The sequence below is a fragment of the Melopsittacus undulatus genome, chromosome 1 (genome assembly GCF_012275295.1).
Source record: "Melopsittacus undulatus isolate bMelUnd1 chromosome 1, bMelUnd1.mat.Z, whole genome shotgun sequence".
NCBI lineage: Eukaryota > Metazoa > Chordata > Aves > Psittaciformes > Psittaculidae > Melopsittacus > Melopsittacus undulatus.
The window spans coordinates 39129477-39146128 of record NC_047527.1 but is presented as its reverse complement, the minus strand read 5'-3'; the positions used below and the strand labels follow the sequence as shown (position 1 = coordinate 39146128).

General features: G+C 42.3%; 1 protein-coding gene across 2 annotated transcripts in view; it reads left to right on the top strand.

Annotated features, from left to right (window-relative positions):
• Positions 1–3849: 3849 nt before the first annotated feature.
• Positions 3850–16652, top strand: part of FAM110B (family with sequence similarity 110 member B) — a 111583-nt gene continuing 98780 nt past the window's right edge. For both annotated transcript variants that reach the window (XM_034064306.1, XM_034064308.1), the window contains exon 1: positions 3850–3974. The gene's annotated coding sequence lies outside the window, so the exon portion shown is untranslated. The remainder of the gene's footprint in view (positions 3975–16652) is intronic.

Below are 16652 nucleotides of genomic sequence, written 5' to 3'. Positions count from 1 at the left end.
CAAATGTCCCAGTGCACAAATACAGGACTAGAGTGTTCTCACTATTCTATGATTCTATGATTCTATGCGAGGAGCTGGATGTACATGTGGGGTGGGGAAGGAAAAATCAGCCTTTTTGTGTGAAATACTGCTCAGTGAGCTTCACTGAATGTGCAGACACCGCTCAGTGATGCACAGGCATTGGCTGATCCAGCTGTCACAACTAAAAGAGGTGCATTTCTCCAGCCATCTCACTCCTACCTCAGCAGGCATGGCTGAGGTGATGGCTGGATGGGCTGAGCAGGCAAGACCAGGCTGACCATCAGAAACCATGCACATGCCTCACTCATGGAGTTAACCAAGGACAAGTACACTAAAACGCTTGGTGGCAGCGTAGATGTTGTAGGTTACAGCTTGGCCCATTAGCGCAGGATGTTGCTGACCTCGGTTCACACCTCCTGGTCATTAGACTGGAGGGCGTCGTACAGATGTAGAGCTAGTGAGGAAAGTTATACGTTCAGTACTTGACTTGCTGTGGCTAATTCAGCTTGAGTGCCACAGTACTTCAGGCATCAGTCTGCGTTTTGAAATGTATTTTGATCTTTTCTAACACAAGCAGAACAGATTCAAAACCCAAACATTCTGCAGCCAGGGCTGTAGAGCTAAATGGAGGGAGATGAGCTGCTTTGCTCTTAGTTACAGGTGACTTTGTGAATAGCACATGCAATGCCAAAATACAACTGAAATTCTCTTTGAATGCAAGCAGGCCTTAGGTTTAGAAGCAACTGTGAGAGTGAGACTTACTGTTAATGGCAGATTCAAGAAGCATGAACAATAACAACACATTGTTTCAGGTGGACAGAGTTTGTCTTTACCATTGTGTTGAGCTGTATTAGGACAGGATCTTGGGAACTTGTGTTAGTTAACACTATTTTAAGTAGTGTCAGATGTTTCTGACTAAAGCAACACATGCTTTATTCTCAGTTTTGTAGAAACATGGATTTAGGAAAACAGTTATGATCAATAGGTGGGGTTTTAAATTTTCGTATCTCAAAGCCTTTTGAAAGTTGTGAAGTATTTTAATAGACTGACAAGGTCAATGCATTTTATAATAATCTGTTCTTAGGAAAGTGTAAAGAAGAAATAAGTCTGGAACGGGGTAATATTATGCCCATTTCCAGAGGTTCTCAGCTTAGTTCCAGACAACACAATTTCTTATGTACCTTTTATTTTACTCTTATTAAGTGGTTTTATTGAATTTGATTAGTTTAATCAGGCAGTGTTCAAGACCAGGTTGGATGAAGCCTTGGGTGATATGGTTTAGTGTGAGGTGTCCCTGCCCATGGCAGGGGGGTTGGAACTAGATGATCTTCAGGTCCTTTCCAACCCTAACTATTCTATGATTCTATGATTCTATATGCATGTTTATAGAATTACTTCCTTGCCTTAGAAATCATTTATAAATCAGGGGTTATGGCATCTCAGCGAGTACTCTGTACAAGGATAATCATTTAAAGTACCCTCAAATCTTATCCTGGGGCCAAGGTGGTGGTTCCATTAAAGGGATTTGGAACATCATGAAGTCAGTAGGTGTTCATGACCAGCTCAGGTTAGCAGCTTGCCTTGCTGTGGGATCTCTGGCCACTGCTTCAACAGGGTGGTCATCTATCTGAGGCACAGGCTAGGCTGTCTCTGGCCCTGATGGTGAGAATGAAGATTGTGTTTTAATAGCTATATTAAAATTAAAAGGTGAGGCATTAAATTGTATTGTTTCATACTTCTTCCCAGACTGAGCAGCTGCACAGTGTGGTGTAATTTAATAAAGCCATCCATCAGGTGATGCCTGGGTGTGAAAAAGCAGTGTAAAAAACAACTCCGTAGTCCATGCTTTATTAGTAAGGGCACAACAGAAGTGCTATACACATGCTTGTATATTGATCTGGAATGGAAATATTGGTAAGCCTCTGTTCTGATCAGGAATGTGGAAACCTTCTGGCCAGAACAGGTTATCTAACTTTTCACATAAAAGAAGATGAGCTGCATTTGCCTACTGCTCCCCCAACTACACTCATCCAGCCTAATGAATGAAATGCAAAATGCACCTCCTGTAAAAGGTGGTCACAGGAGCCGGGGTGCTTGCGTATTGAACATATGACAAACAAGCATCCCACTGTGTGACATGCTCCCTTTTAGTACAGGCTACGGGACTGATGGTTGGCTTCTGACCCCAGTGAATAATGCAGCAAGCAGGTCTTGGCACTACCTAGGATATATGATGTAGCTTATGCCTCTAGCACATTGGCTTTACTTAAGGTTGCCTGATGGCTTAGGCAGGCTTCTCCATATTTATTACATTGTTTTGCATTTTCAGACTTTTTTTTTCCTCACAACACTCAGGAGGATATCAATTACCCTTCCTTTTCTAATTTTAAAATAAAAGTCCCCTCCTCCCCCCAACATAGCTACAGGAGCTGATATTTAAATCACATACTTTTCTTTCCCATTCTCTATTGCAGCCATGCTAATATGTGCAGGGTACAGGAGCTGCTTGTTAACGATGTGGAAGAGCTCAAATACTGTGTAATCCCCTCCTTCCTCACACCTATGCTTTGTAGCAGGTATCACATGGGCCTCACAGACAATTCCTAGGCAATAGCTTGAGGAACAGATAACACACTTAAAGAGCACACCAAAGCAGCTTAGTCTAGTACTAAACTCATGGAGCTGGTTTAGCATCAGCAGCCTTGAGCTACCTTATGTGTTACAGCCTAGGGTGCAGAGCTCTGGGCAAACAGTGAGAGATCCCAGGTGGGACCTATTAACTGCTGAGACTTAACGAGCATTAGAAGGGGGAAAGCTTTTAAGGGAGGCTGCTTAATCAACAATCTTCTCACTTTATGCCTGGTTTTAACAACCCTTGGACGGTCTAGTTCTGTCATTGCCTCTCAAAAGGTCACTTGTAGACAGATGGTCCTGGAGTTATTTTGTTTGTTCCACCTCCATATAAAAAACTGAAATCTACCTGCCCTTCAGAGAAGGCCTCATACAATAGCATTTATGAGTTTGTTAGTCTCTACTGAGATATGAATGAGAGGAAATTCTCACCTCTACTGTTTTAACTGGTGTGACAGTGCTACATGACTCCGGTACCCGAACTGAAGAGCTGAAATCAGGAAGGTTGGAGAAGGTTTACAGGATGAGCAGTGGAGTACTGTGGCAAGAAAACGAGTATGCTTTCAAGAGGTACCTCAACGATCAGTGAGCAACTGGATGCGTAGGTGAGTGGCAACGTTTAGAAGAAAATCTGAACTACCACAGACAACGGAGGAGTGCATCTGGAATTCGTTTACTAGTTTTTGGTGGCTGCCAAGTGCAGAAGAAAACAACCAAACACACTCTTCATGATCGCATCTACTCTCTGCAATAAAAACCAAAAAAAACACCTTAATTTATCACGAGTCACCAAGCAGCTCCTGGGGCATAAACAGGCAACTGCAACACGGTGTGTAGGCTGACTTCAATGCTGCCGAGCAGCGTTTGGCGCAGGTGGAGGGGGTTTTCATCACAGACCCACATTACCCTCACTGAAGTTACCCCGTGTCTCCCAGGGCCGGAGGAACAATCACCGGGTGGGAGCAGCGCCGAACAAAGGCGGCAGTGCCGGGTCCCCTTTGCACGGCTAGGGGCGATCCCGCCCGTTGGCCTCGGGCTCCCCGCCTCGCCGGCACTGGGCGGGCCCCACGCCCCGGCCCCCGCGCCCGACCCTGCCCGGCTCCGCTCGGCGGCGGGTCGGGAGGAAGCGCCGGGTGCGCGGCGGGCGGGAGGCTGCCAGCAGCTCTGCTCCGCCGCCTCCCGGCTCCGCCCCTCCGCCCCTCATCCTCCGCCCTCTCCTCCTCCTCCACCTCCTCGCGGCGGCGGTGGCTTTCTCGGCCCCGGCTCTCCGCTCTTCGCCTCGCTCCTCTCCGGGAGGCTCCCGCGCCGCGTTGGCGAGGACGGTAAGGGCGAGGCGCTCCGCTGGGCCGGCGCTCCGGGCTCGGCACCGCCCGGGGCTGAACGCGGCGCCGTCCTGCAGCCGTTTCCCCGCTTGTTGGGGGCGGCCCTGGGGATGGGAGCGGGCGTGACCCCAACCCACCAGCGCCGGCGGAGGGGCCTGGGGTGCAGGGCTGGCGGCGCCGCGCTGCCCCGGGGACTGGCGGGGGGCTCGGCCCGCTGGGCGCTGCGGCAGGAGCCGCCCTCCCCTGCCCAGCCCTGCCCTGCCCAGCTGCCGGGGGTCGGCGGGCGGCTCCTCCGGTGGCACAGAGCAGCCCCCACGAGCTCGGTGCGCTGGCGGGTGCCCCGCGCGGAAGCGCGGCCGAGTCGGCTTCGTCCCCTGCCTCAGGGGACGGCGGTTCCGGCCGCCTGCTAGCGAACGGGTCCGGGGCGGGCGGAGCGGTTCGGCTGTTCTGAAATAGCTCGTTAATGTCAGGGGAAAACAGATGGCCCAGGAGAAAGCGGCTGGAAGTGATAGGTCTGAACTCCTCCGAGTTCTGTCCCCGGGTCGGCGCGGAGTGTGAACTTCCTCCCTTGGGTGCCTTTTCGGGGGTGGGGGTCGAGCACATGGCTGCTGCCCCGGGTGGGCGCTCGCTCTGCCTCGGGTCTGTTCCGCATCTGTCACAACACTGCCCGCAACCGGGGCTGCTGCTTCAGAGTGCTACCCTGACCTAAAGGAAACTTCAGTTGGGAGAGGGGAGGAGGCTTGTCCGAAAGGTAATATACTTAAATACGGATTTTCATTCCTCCTTCTTCTCTTACTTGGATAAGGCGTCGCTGAAGAGAAAGCAGTGGAATGATTCGTGTCCTACAGGGTCAATGTATATAGCAGCTCATAGGGCAGAGAAGAAGGTTAACTTTCAAAGACCTGGCACTGGCAAATTAACATATCCAGTGAATCATAGTATTAACTTTTTTAAACCTGAATTTTATGGTCGTTTGCATGTTGATCCTTGCTTGTGTTTGAAGTCTGCAGCTACTGTGTTCAGATATTTAAGGATGAAACATCTCCTTTGTGCTTAAAACGACAATGCTGTTGTGTTTCATAAGCAGCAAGGCAACTTTTACTTTGATGCAAACCTTTTTATCACTTACCTGTAAATACTTGAATTGTTTGTAAATCTGACACTGATTTGGGTGGTTTTGAAAGGGTCACTTTAGTTCAACTTATTTTTTTTATAAAATGCCTGTATTGATTTAATATGATACCGGGTCAGACTTGGCATTTATAATTTACTTAACATTATGTGCTGTAAGAGACATGCTTTGTAAAGCCACTTGTCCTTGGTACTGCCTGTAAAAGCCCACTGTTTGGTCTTGGTGTGTGCTGTACAGTAGGTGTGCAGCTTGGCTTGCATCTACTGTTAAGTGTCCTACTTATTTAAAAATGTTGAGAGCTCTAAAGGTCAGTGTAATCCATACCACATGTGCGCTCAACTGACCTAGAATTAATAAGATAAAACACTTTTAAGCACTTCTGGAGTGAAAAATGGCATGCTGTGTCCTTGCTTTCAACTAACAACGAATTGCTTTTTTGAAGTGTCCAGTGCCAAGTTCCTCATTTTGGAGGGTGCCTGAACACCGTGCTGCTGCAGAGGTTTGGTTTGAGCTGGTGAGACTGGTTGTGAGAGCAGAATGCCAGCAGTGTGAGTTTGTTCCCTGGGGAGAGGTGCCTGTTGGTGATGGTGGCCGATGGAGATGGGTGCAGAGACCACCATCAGTTCCTTCCAGGGCAGCGGGCAGTCCTTGCCATGATGGGGAGCTGATGAAGCTGACAGAGCTGTATGTATGCTGGAGCCCCATTTTATGTGGGTTAGTAAGTTAATCATCATAGAGTAGTTTGGGTTGGAAGGGACCTTAAAGCTCATCCAGTTCCAACCTCCTGCCATGGGCAGGGATGCCTTCCACTAGACCAGGTTGCTCAAAGCCCCTTCTGACCTCGTCTTAAACACTGCCAGGGATGGAGCAGCCGCAGCTACTCTGCACAGCCTGTGCCTCACCACCCTCATAGTGAAGAATTTTTTCCTAATATTTAATCTAAATCTCCCCTTTTTGAGTTTAAAGCCATTCTTCTTTGTCCTATTCCTACATGTCCTTGTGAAAAGTCCCTTACTACGTCAGTTGACATTTCATGCTGCAGTACTGAGTTTCACCTCTCTGGGTTTCAGCCTCTCTAAGCAGGAGGTAGCAGGCAGGTGCCTGCACATGGTGTTGGAGATGCAGGTATACCAGGAATGTTGTGGTTAGTATGATTTACTGCCTTGATGGAACTGATAGCTTATGCCAGCAAGTTCACTCTGTTACACAGAAGGCTTGTCAGTGTTAAGAAAATTGTATCAAAAGCTAAAATTAAGGGAGGGTGTTTTCAGATTCATATGGAGATCATTTGCTCTCACTTTGCCAGAGTGGTTCTTTGTCCTGCTGTGGCACTTGGCCATTAGGGCCTCCTTCCCTGGTCCTCATAGACTTGTGGTGTGCATGCTGGAGGCATCAGATCTCAGAATTGTTGCTGGAGGCACTTAATATGGCTGCAGTCTTCCAGTGAACAGGAAGTGGCTTTCTCCTAAAGGTTCATATTATGCTCCAAAATGTAGGGGGCTAACATTGATTTAGTGAGGCAAAAACAAGTCAGATTATAGAACATAGCCTTGTAAATGTGTTCTGTTTGCTTAGAGCTACAGAGCATTTTTGAGATGCTGTGCTAAGTGTTATGAAAGGAAGGTGTTTCTCAAATGTGCTTTTGTATGTTTCCCAGTGGTTAGGTTAGAAATCAATACAGTGAAGTATCCTATGATAGATTTTGGCCATTAATTGTAGTGGAATGCAGAGTAAATGAAGGCTTGTGTTTGAAGCCTGCTTGAAACTAGGGGGCACATCTTTGAACTCTGGGTAAGGAATGTCTCTGGTCTCCCTGGGGCTGACACTGGGTCTTGCTTTCTCGTGCTGGATTATGGGTCTGGTTCGCAGGGCCTCAAGCATATGTGTTGATTAGCTGCAATTTAATAATTTTAAATTAAACTGAAGGATAAGTATATGTCAGCTACAAAGTGGTTTTATTTCAAGGAAGTTTTATTTTAGCAGGGAAGGTTCTGAGAAGTTGGAAGAACTAGTTTGTGAAGTCCACAGGGATTAAGACATGTAGGAGCTGGAGGTTTAAAAAAATAGGAAAAAGAAAAGACTTGGACTGTTTTAAGTGGAAGGTACGATAGCTGCTTGGAAACTGCATTTTAAGGAGGAGGAAAAGCTTGCCAAGTGGGGCTGTGGACCTTGCTGTGAGAATAAGATACTGCAAGTTACCAGAAAACCTGCAAGGAATGAAGTGAAGTTGGAGATTGATCATCGGAGAGCAGAAACTGCAGGATAGCACATGAATTGCCAAAAGCTAGAGCATGGAGAAATTTAAGATGATGAGGAAAAAAATAAAAAGAGGAGAAGAGGACTTGGCTATGATAATGTGAGGACCAGGCTATAGTTGAAAAACATACCTAATACCTCCAAAGTTACCAGTTGTAACCAGCTTTAGATAGGGATGAGGATTCAAACATAGGGAAAGATAGACTACCAAACAGAAATGACCAGAATGAATGTTTTGTGCCTGCTTCCAGATTTAACACATTCAGACTAAGGAAGCAAAGGGTCTCTGCTTTGGGTCTTTGAAGCAGTTCGTGCAGGACGCTGGAACCAGGTTTAAAAAAAGGGATTGATTTTTAGCTGTCAAGTTGAATGCAGCAGTTGTGATAGCAATACAGCAAAAGAAATACACTTGTATTTATTTTTAAAAGGAGAAGAAATCTTCACGTGTTTTACTCTGGACTTAATGACTTAGAATAAATTTGGAACGAAAAAAGCAATTAACTATACAAAGATAAGTGGAAAACAGGATAAAAAGCATCATGGATTTGCACAATTAGGTCATGGAAGACTAAAGTTGTGTTATTACTGGTTAAATATTAAATGTTCTAGACAGAAGGAGCAGAAGTCTTCAGTTTGATGTGTGTACACCATAGCAGGCACAACGCCAAAAATTACTAAATTGGAAGTGTGGGGCTTGGCTAAAGAATGGTGAGGTGTCTTCTGAAGGAGAAATTGTGACTGTCTGCATGAATAAAGGAGTTAATGCTTTGGATTGGTATTAGTGGTGGGCTGCTCATTTTACTTCACCATGCTGGTTGACATAACTACGCAAAGGATGACTGATGGAAAGGCAAAGTTAGGAAACATAGTCAGCACCAAGCAGAGTTGGATTATTGCACAGGAAGAACTGAATGGCTGTGATGACTGAAGCAACAGGAATGAGAGGAAGTTAAAAACTCTAAAAGCGGAGTTATCTATGAATGATTGTTAAGAACACATCTGCTATCACTGGCAGGTTATCCCTTGAAACGGGCCTGGAGGAAAAGGCCTGAATGCTGTACTGAAACAAGGATGACTATTTGATGGTGAGCATGAAATGAAAGCAGATGTGATCTTCAGTGAGAGCTTTTCAGTGAAGACAGGCAAGTTATTATGCAAGTCATTAGGGAGACTTTATATCAAATACTGTATGTAGTTCTGGTCACTGGAGTACAGAAGATATTAAATTCTAGTGGAACATGTACAGGGACATCCAGGCTGCAAAGATGACGGGGCGTCAACAATTTGGAGTTAGATGAGAGACCAATACTTAAGCTTTGCTGTCTTTTCTAGCTTGGTAATGGCAAACAGGGGAGATAGCAGCTGCTTATAAATTCCCTGGAGCAAATTCTTAGAGACAAGGAAGGGTCATAAACTGAAGTCTCATCTGTAACTTTGGATTAAAATCTTGATGTGCAGGAGGATGATCTGATGGCTCGCTGAATGAATGTTAGAATATTAAACATAGGGAATTCAAAATGAGTTTCCTAACTGTCAGATTTTGGATGCCCTCCCAGCTGTACGTCTCTCAAGTCCCAGTGTGGCGTTGAAGTTTGCATTTGGCGGTTAAGGAAATGGGTAGTTCAAGTAACTCAAGCTACAATAGATTTTATGCCTTGATCTTCACTGCTGATTAACAGAAATAGAAAACACCTATGTGAAGGAGGTGTGATGAGCAGAAATACTTTGGGGAGGGTATGTTGTCCAGTCACTTGATAGTGAATGGAATTTATAACAACTAGAATCCCCCATCCATGGCATTAGTAGCTGGGTTTTTTTTTCACCTTTCTAGGATATAATGGAGTGAAATTGAGTATAACTCATAAAATATTTAAGATAACCACAAATTAATATGTGTGGGACAGAAAAATGCATAAATGGATGTGCATGCTGGAGGTTAGGATGGCTGACTTGAACCCATAAATAAATAAATATGTTCTTCTGTTGGGTGTGTGACTGTATCTATCCTCTACTTGATTTCATGCTCTCTGGTCTTATGAGTGCTCTGTGGCACTGGCTTCATCCTCTTGTTTGAGGAATAGGAAGGCATTGCCTGGGGAGGGCTTTGGACAGAGCCTTTCACAATAGGTGAAGTGCAGGATTTATGAAGACCCAGTGTTGATGCTCCCAAATGTGAAGACGTGTGCTTTGTTTTGCAGGTATAATACCTGATCTAGGTGCTGGTGCTGAGCTTTACAAAGGCCAGTACAACCTAACTGTCCAGAACAAATGGAGGTATGAGATATGCCAGTTTAGGCACTTCCTCTGTTGACTGTTGAAGATTTGTCTGGTATTAAACTGAAGAGGCGTATGCTGCATAGAAAGGGTAATGATGGGGGGTGTGATATGAAGGCTACAACATGTTGACTTAGTTTGACCTTTGCTATAGCATCAAGGTCTGTCCATTTATAAGCTCCTGTATCTGACACTTGTATGCTCAGGTAAACTTTTGGACATTTAGGGATGACTCTTGAAAAAGGAAAAAGAATGTAGTCATCTGCATGGACAGAGGTTGAGAAGAATCATTGAAAGAATAAGGCATTTTGAGTGTGTTTGTTTGTGAAAGCAGGGTCAGTCTCTTGATACTGCTTTTTGTCTGTTTACTTTGAGTTTGTAAGGCTGGTGTGTCTCTTAGAAATATTTCAGTTGCAAACTCCTCTCCAGCGTAGTTTATTAAAAATCTGAGCTATTAAATTTTAGGTGTTTGCTTTAAATGCATGTGTGTGTCTTTCTTTAAAGAGGAGCTGTGTGAGGAGCTTAATGTGTCAGCATTCCCCATAGGAAATAAATGTGAAAAGATTGTGTTGAGCCATCAAAAGAATAATTTAACAATCCCAGGGAAAATTGAATTTATTGTCTTGGTAGCTTTTAGCATGTATTATTAGGTTTTTCACTTATTGTGATTTTTCATCTACTCCTGTTGCTCTTTTATGAGAGTGTTGGGTGTATCATTAAAAAAGATGAGACTAGAGCTGTGCTTTGCATTTGTATAGCATCTTTCACTTGACAGCCTTCAAGTTCCAAATATTAATGGATGATGTGGAAAAGTTATTTCAGTATTACAAAGGAGAGATTCAACCTTTATTCAAATAGTCTCTAGGAAATCGAAGGGCAGAACACTTGTCTCCTAATGCTGTGCTGTGTTCTTTTAAACAAAATCACTCAAATAATTTCCTGTTACAATTTGAGGTCTTGGAAAAGTCTGCATTAAGAAATAGGAGGAAATGTTTTAAGACTTTTTTGGACAGGGAAGATAACAGCATCCAGCATTGTCTGCAACTCAAGCAAATTGAAAGGAATATCCTTCTTGTTAATAGCTCGAGGACCTGTGTGTTTTTGGTAAGCATGGTTAGACTGGGAAGCAGAGAAATGGATTGGAGCAAAGAGCAAGTGATACAGGAGATGGAGGTAAAACCTGGAGCATGCACACATGAAAAAATACAAGAGAAAAATAATGAAAATGAGAATTACGTGGAGACTAAATGAGTGAACTGGTGGACAGGGAAATGAAGGAGAAATACTTGCATTACACATGAACTCACTATGCATGTTAACTTGAGTTTAAATTAAATTGGAAAGCTCACATTTTATTCATCACTGTGAAGTAATGGTGGGGTATCTATTAGCTGTTCAGGGTTGCACAAATCAACAGAGGTTTCAGTGGGGAAGGAAAGCAGAATCTTAGATTAAACTGCAGGGGGAACCTTTAAAGGCATAAGTGTCTGTAAATTACACAGTGTCTTGTATAGTTCAAAAGTATAGGAAAAGAGAACACTTGTGGAGAGAAGAATGGGGCAGGAGGGTTTGTTCTTCAGCCTTCCTGTGGTTTAACTTTCATATTTCCACCTGATGAGGTTTTCCTACAAATAGGAGCTGAAGGAGGGTTACTATTGCAAACAGTTTTCCTTTCTGTCCAGTGCCTTTACACAGTATTAGACAAGTCCTTTAAATAACTACCCAAAATCATGAGTGGACCCAGACCTTTGGATTTGTAATGACCTTTGTATGTTGTCATTCTCTATTTGACAAGTTAATCTGTGTGTGTTACCATTTGGGAGATCAGAGGGCCACTAGAAACCATTTCTTGTGTATATATGTGCATATACGAAGCTTAAGCTTGGATGGAGGAGAATCATTAAAGTAATGGTTGGCTAGAACATTTTTGAAGTTATGATAATACACATGGTTTCAGTACTTTTTTTATATTAAAAAAGTGATGTTGCTGTGATCTATTTGACAGACTGGTATTTTTCCTGTCCACTTCCAATGGTTTTAGACCACTTTTTTAAACTCTTAATTAAATCACTTCCCATATGCATTCATGTACTTCAAGACTACATTTAGAAAAATTCAAGTTTAATACTAACATTTGTAAATTAGTCATGGAAGTACACATACTTGCAATGTGATAGATTTCACTTGCATGTTGTGTTTAATTGCAAGCTTTTTATTGTCTCTGTTGTTTTTCCTTTGTGAGCTGTGATATTACTGGAGTTTATTGCTGTATAGAACTGTTGAGTTCTCCCAGTGTGTTAAGTTTGGCTGTTGAATGATAATTGCAGTGACAATCCTGAATGTTAGACAGTGTGAATGGGTCTTCATGGGGTGGCTTTTGCTCTGTTTGGATAGATGTTATTTTCTCAGGGAAGATGACTTGTGGCTATCTGACTTCTCTCTGCCTAATAAAACTTGATGTAATATGTAGGGACTTATCGATGAATCAGTTAATTCCATTAATGAATATCTGCTAATCAGAAACTAGAATCCCTGTTCTGCAACATGTGAGATTTCTGGACTGTATTTGTATAAATGCTTGGGGAATATCTGCAGATGTGAAGGTCTGCTCATTCGGATTTCCTGCAAAGCCTCCACACGTTTGCTGAAAGATTTCAGATGTTTTAATTAGTTTTTCCTTTATTTATTGTTACTGTATTGTCCCCATCATGCAATGTTTGCTGTGCAAGTTCAGGGGGTTACTGCCATTGTAGTATTAAGTCCTATTTCAGTAAATGAAGGGATGAATGTTAGATTGAGCTTCAGAAGTTATAGCTGAAGTGAACTTCCCAAATCTTTATGTGTTTAAATCCACACATTTCAGGTATTTCTTTCTTCCTTCCTGTGTGAAAGACTGTGAGGAAAAGGAGAAACTGACTAACAAAGCATAGCATATAGGAATGCACAATGTAATTTTATCTCCAAATTCAAGTGCTTTTCCTCTGATCTTTGCTGTAATGGTTTGAGGTGTTCACTTGTGACTGTAATAAGTACATCTGTTTATTTAGGGGAGAAAAATATTTTTTTAAAAATAAAATTTTATTTTTATATATTATGCATATATGTATTTACAACATATAATAAATTATATTGTATGTAATAAAATAAAAATATTTTTAAATTTAAAAAAAACATTTTTTCTTGGTGGCCTGTTTGTAGTACTGAGTTTGTGCTATCACAAAGTTTCTATTTTAGGAATGAGATGCCTCCCTTCCCCCCCCCCCAGTTTAATTGAAAGATGATCAGTGTCATTTCTCTCTTCCTTCCCTTTCCATCCCCCTTAAAGCAAAACAAAACCTTCAGTCCTTAAACAAAAATGTCTTTGTTTTTACATTTGTTTTATGAAATTGCTTAAATCCTTTGGGAAAAGCTTTCCTCTCACAGGAAGAGAGGAAAAAAAAAACAACCCCAAACCAAAACATAACCTAACAAAACCAGTAAGCCTGCCAGACATCAGTATTTTGCTATCTGAACTGTAGCAGATTGCATCAAAGAAATGATTTCTTATTTTAATGAATGAAAAGTGCAGTTGCAGAAATGCACAGAAATAGACATGGTTTTCACTCAGCAAAATAAAATTGGTAGAATTTGGGGCAAAAAATTGCTGTGTAGCTTTCTTGGGGCGTCTTTGGTAGTTTTTTGTCAGGAACTTTAAATGGGATATTTCAAAGTTCTGAGCGATGGGAAAATCTGCCAGCCTTCCTGATTTTAGTTACATAAATATTTTATACATAAAAAAATAAACCATTCCTAAAAGTCTCTTGGTTCTACATCTTTGGGCTGTTCTGATGCTGTGGCTTCAGTTGTGAAGTCATCTATACAGATGTGTGAATTGCCCTCTCGTGATACAGGAACCTGGCAACTGACAGCAAATATGAGTTAAGTGAGATAATGGACCATAAAGACCAAGAACTATGTGAAATGCCACCCTGCTGATTTATCTTCATGGGCTTTATCCAGAAAATATACTAAGGAACAGGAATGCTGAAGATTATTGCAGCTGACTTTGTCCCCAATGTAATAAAAATGCAAAACCGAATCAGTGGCCCTCAATCACCTGTATTATGTGGGCTGGAGGGATCAAGGATGAAGGAATATTTTTCCAAGCTAATGCTGAATGTGAATGAAAAAATAAGGAGGCCTCCCATAACATGAGGAGGTAAGGGCTCATTTTCTGTAGAGCAGGAAATCAGACACTGGACTAAAACAGTGGTACTGGACTGTTCTAGCGGATGGTTTTGTAAGCATTATATGGAGAATTTGAAGTATGATAATCTCCCTGGGACACAGTAGTATCTCCCGTACCATCTCTACACATCTTGGGCAGCCCTTGGACCTTGCTTGACTTTCCCTCCTCGTCCCTTGTGTTGCTCCTGTCCACAAAGCCTATGCTGTGTGAACATTGACAGCACATGTTTGGGCTTCAGTGTGTTTGCAGCCTGTGGAATTGCTGTAGCTTTGATCCTGTGCAGCCATGAAATAGCTGTGTCCTCATGACTGGCTTGTCCATAAGCCTGCATTTCATTTCCCTGGCTTATTTTTATACTCTCACCTCACAGGTACACCTGCTAATCCTTTCAGTGCCCAGGAGGGAAACTGCACTTCATGGTACCTTCTGGAGTATCATCCTTACCATTCATAGAGGCATATGCAGAGGTGGTTGTATCTATGTTCACTTTATATTTGAAACAATTTTAAGTGTTCTTCATGAAGGCTAAACCAGAGAATTATAGACTTTGGGGAGACAGAAGCTGAATTAACTCATGCTTTGCTGGCTAAGCAGTATTAATTTCTAAAATGGAATAGGTAAAAGCTGTAGGAAGAGGCTCTGCCCTCTAGCTATGCTGGATTTAATAAAAGATAGGATTTTTCCTTCTAAACTTTCATTATCCAGGAACTGCTGTAAAGGTATCAAATTATGCTGTTTAGATTGTTGCAATCAACTAATTTGATTTCCATATTACTTCTAGATGACTGTTACTGAAAAGACTTTAAGGCTCCCTGCCCCAAAATGAAATCAGATGCTCACACTCCACCTCCTATGTACATTTTACTTCATGGTGCAGACTGCATTGCTCAGCCAGAGAGTGGAGATTTGCCTCCTGTGCATTATTGACCATCATTATGGTCAATACTAATCAAATACTACTGATGACATAAGGCTTGTTTTGCTGCTGAATATCAGGATAATGTTGCATGTTTTAGTCAGAGGGGATTGGTGGAGCTGTGGAGTGGAAGAGCTTTCCACCCTATAGATCCATGCTCACTCTCCCCGTACACTTTATTCCCATTTTGCTGCAGGATCAAAACATTTTCCCTGAAAATTGTGTCCTGTAGGTGTTGCAGGAGGTGGGACAAGGTGGAGACTGGATGGACAAAAACTGGTATCACCAAAGCCCTGGGAGTATTTGCACTGAATAATGGTGCTGTGGCTTAGGAGTGGGCTTGGTTAGTATTGCAGTCCTACAGGCCAGTGATATGTCACCTATTACTGCACTTTAAGTCTGAAGGAATTGTACTGTGAGTGGGACAGGAAGGCAAAGAGGCAGTTTATGTTATGGCAGTTGTAGAGATACTGCCTAATGCAAAGTTTTCTCCTGTAAGGTTCCAGTCTTTCTGCTACATCTTTCCCATGCCTAGAACTTCCACTAATTTGAAGTTGAATTTCTAATGAGAAACAAAACCTGTTCCTTAATCAGTGTGATTTGTTTTCATGAATATTTAATTTAACTTAGTGCAAATTTTGAAAGCCATCTAATATTTTAAAATGAAGTCAGCTGTTCTTGAACCAGATTGAAGAGTACTACCAATCCCTGTGAAGTTCTTTCAGCGAAGTGTAATTTGGTACTGTAATATACTGAGCTGAAAGAAGCAGTAATATAGTTCTGCCCTTAGACTTTTTTACAGTTCTGAAATTGCAGCAGAGGATTTACCATTGTTTCCTTGATAACTTTCTCTTATTAGGCAATATATAGAACACCAAACTCTTAAAATCCACTGTAAGTGCAATCAGAATAACTGTTGGAGTGAAGAAAATACTTTGTTGTTCTTACTTAGAACAGTCATGTGAATACAACTTTTTGTTGTTGATTTTTCATTATTTATAGCTGTTTTGCAGAGTTACACAGAGCTGCACTGATCTTCCTAGTTCAGGATTTTTCTGAAGTCAACATCAGAACTGTTGCATACTTGCAAAGGTTACGGTCTCTGTCACTTTACTTTTGTTTATCTTGTTCATCAAGTCAGACAGCTCTTACAGTTATTATCCATGATCAGCTAGCTCATTGGCATGACAATTAATAAAAGTATAACTGAGAATGTAAGAAACTTTGTGGTTGTCACCCTACAAACTTGGCTGGCACCTCTAGTAGCATCCTCTAAGGATAAGGAAGAGGCAGAGGTTGCTAGGAATATGGAGGAGGGAATTGCAGTGCTAGAATGTGGCTGCTGTGCTTTGTACCTCTGAAGGCATCTGAGAAAGGAGGGAGTGTGCCACTGGGTTGCTGTCCAGAGTCTCTTCTGTCACTTTTAATATTATCATGTCTTTGGTCACAGCTTCACAGCCTTTGGCAGCTTCAGTAATAGGAGAACTTCTTTCACCTGCTGAGAAAGTACAGTATGTACCTGCTTAATTGTTCTCAGTTACGTACTGGATTTTGTTTTACCTAATTCTTTTCTGACTTGGAAAGAAAAGCGATGTATTCTTTGTGAAAAGGTATATATTCTACATTAAAACCTATGTACAACTTTTTCAGGTTGGTTTTGAAATGTGCTTTTAAGCAATCTGCATTATCTTGAATTATATAGGTGGTTTTCAGCCTGAATATGCATGAAATGTAAGGTGACGTAAGATGAAGATGTCTGCTTTACTAGGTTGTCTGCTCATAAGAACAGCTAGCTAGTCACAAGGTAAACATCACTGGGGGAAAATATCAAATCAAGTACTGCCTTACTATCTCCATTGTTACTTTTCTGTT